Below are 2,793 nucleotides of genomic sequence, written 5' to 3'. Positions count from 1 at the left end.
GATTATTCCATATCAAGACAAAATAAGAGTATATCAGATGTAATTAATGGTTATAAATATGACTTTTACCAATATCTAAATTAACCGATGGAATTTATATTGCGCTGGAGCGAGATATCTGAATGCCGTCAATAATTTTTAGTGTTTCTTACACAATTAAGAAGAAAACTTAACATTTACCTATGATGGAATATAGAATCAAGAGCTAGAAAGTAAACAGTTGGAAATCATAAATCAATGGTAGATAGAATCACAAGTAATTAAAATAACCAGGTGTTATTTCTTTTCTTATAGTACTGGAAGTTTTGTTAGTGCCATGCATCTTCATACACAGATGTGATGTTTTCCAATTGAAAGGTAGCAATGTCTAAAGTTAAATGGTTTCTAAGTTCCCATGATCTAATTGGTGTTCTATGCGGAACAACGCTTTTGGGTTTTGGGTAATCTCTCAATGGTTTCTAAATGGTAATCTTGACTGACCACTGACTTATCGAGTTCTGTCTTAAAGAGCATCTCCATGCAAATATATAACATGATGATTTGGATATCTTATGGGTATGATGATTTAGTTTTTTTATATGAGCATATGAGGTGTGTGTATTTATTCGAGCAAGTATGGCATATATCTGTTTCTTTGGATAATTAAATAGGAGAATAACTTGAACTCAAGCAGCTTTGTGGCATTTGCCTACTGTTTAAATTGTTTACATTCAGATTGGTTTCCTGATTTCTATTACACAATTGATCTTTGCATTCCTTTTGGCTTTGTCTGTTGTATATAGCTGTGAGCTTTGTTTACATTTACTTATTAGGTTTCTTAGGGTCATCGTCCATTACTGCTGCCACCGCTCCTTTGGTTCTTGGTCATTGCTCTGACAAATGTCTCCTTCCCAGATAATTTTCTTCTGCCTTTTGTTATTATTATGCGAGTTGTCATTGTTTTTTACATTATATGCTATATTCCATGTTCCTTTGGCTTGGATAATCCGTCTTTGATTCATCGTCCAGTACTGCTGCCGCTGCTCCTTTGGTTCTTGGTCACATTTATGCTGTCATTGTTTTTACATAATGGTGAGGGTCTTTCGATAATCTATCGTTGATTTATTTTTCTTATCAGAGCTAAGTTATTAATATTCTCGGTTCTGTTATCGCTGAGTTTCTCATTAAGGCATACTCTCGGTTCTGTTATCAACAAGTTATGTATAATATGTATATGCTGATATGTGTGGCATCACTCAAATGTGTGTATTCCTGCTGCTGAATTGTAGAATCAGCACTCTGTTTTCTTTTCAAGCCTCTCTCGAAACTATCTTTGAGAAAAACACTTTACTAAGTAATGATTTCTTCTTTTCTGTAGTATTCCTCAAGCTTATAACTGAACTGATAGATTTTGTCTACTACCTATTAGGTATGCTATGCAAAATAAGTTTTCAAGTAACTACACCCAAGCATCAGTGATGAAGTTGATAATTTTCATTTTATCTCAGGATTCCTCCGTTCGCATTTATCTCCTTTTATGGTCAGTGGTGAAGAGGGTTATATTCCTAACTATGTAGAGATCATTAAGGGAGTCAAGCTGCTTCTCAGAAGTGTTGGGACTATGAGATCATTAAGGGGCATTGAGCTGCTGCCCAAAGATATACTTACTTCATTGCTTATATATTCCAACCACAGGTTGACTATATTTATTGTGAGAATCTCATTCTTTATATCATGTTGGATCATCGATCTTGGAATTTGTAGAGCCATTTACCGTCGAAGGATGTACTCACAGAACACAATCAGTGTAATTGTGCTTTTCTACACTTCTGTCCAGACCAATGGTATATATATTCTGTATTGTACGGCTATCCTCTAATGCACTACTCAGCCTCCAGTCTCTTAATATACAAATGACTTGATCTAATTATTATGAAAGACCTGTGGGTGTGTTGCTTTCTATATAAATAACTCGCTATAATTTTGATCTATTCCTTTTTGCCAAACTTGATGCTTCGAGCTTTCAGCTACTACTATACTGTTTTGGATCTTGCGGTTGGGCCGGGCAACGCGGGCCAGGGCACGCTTCCTATCTAGTACCACATGAATTGCTGCCTGCACACCAGCCGGACGCAGCGCTAGAAGAAAGATGATGAATTGACTCCAGCCCGCCGTGCACCACGACCCGACCCGCATCGGCGAGCGCCGCGACAAAAGCCAGCCAACAACACATGCAGGGACGTGGGATATGATAGACCGCTGGTCCGGCCTGGGTACGTACTACACAGAGGCTGGGTGATTTTGTGAGAGGCATCAAATCAAATCAGATAAAGAGAGGGCCGCAAACACAAGTGTATATGTGCATTTAAAGTGTACTAGTACTAGTACTAGTACTAGTAAATTAATTTCATTTGTTCAGATGAAAAACATTGTAAGTAATTCTTCGAGGCAAGAGCACTAGAGACCCACAAACTTGTATTGGATGTGATGGTTTAGTCCACAAAGTTACAAAAGGTGATCAACTCATCCACAAACTTGAAATGCATGGGATAATTTAGTCCACAACTAATCAGAAGCTTACAAACGGTGCCACGTGGGCAGCTTCGTGGCCCAGCTGTTCGGCCCGGAGTTTTTGTAAAAAACACCTCCGTTTATGAAAATTACGCCCATGGTACATGCCTGGGCTGCCACTTGATTATTTAATGATATGGCCCTCGGAAAGTAGCTGTGCAGTGTGCACCCTCGTCACCCCGTGCGGCGGCTCGCGTGGGCGTTGGATCACTTTTGGATGGACACGATGCAAGAGAGCAATCT

General features: G+C 38.8%; 1 long non-coding RNA gene across 1 annotated transcript; it reads left to right on the top strand.

Moving 5' to 3' along the window:
* Positions 1-472: 472 nt before the first annotated feature.
* Positions 473-1,736, top strand: LOC125534376. The gene is made up of 2 exons (XR_007294464.1): positions 473-1,071; positions 1,488-1,736. It is a non-coding gene; the product is annotated as an uncharacterized LOC125534376 (long non-coding RNA).
* Positions 1,737-2,793: the final 1,057 nt, after the last annotated feature.

This window comes from Triticum urartu, chromosome 2, assembly GCF_003073215.2.
Source record: "Triticum urartu cultivar G1812 chromosome 2, Tu2.1, whole genome shotgun sequence".
NCBI classification, from domain to species: Eukaryota; Viridiplantae; Streptophyta; class Magnoliopsida; order Poales; family Poaceae; genus Triticum; species Triticum urartu.
Note: the sequence above shows the minus strand (reverse complement) of the source record. Positions and strands in the feature narration are given on the sequence as shown.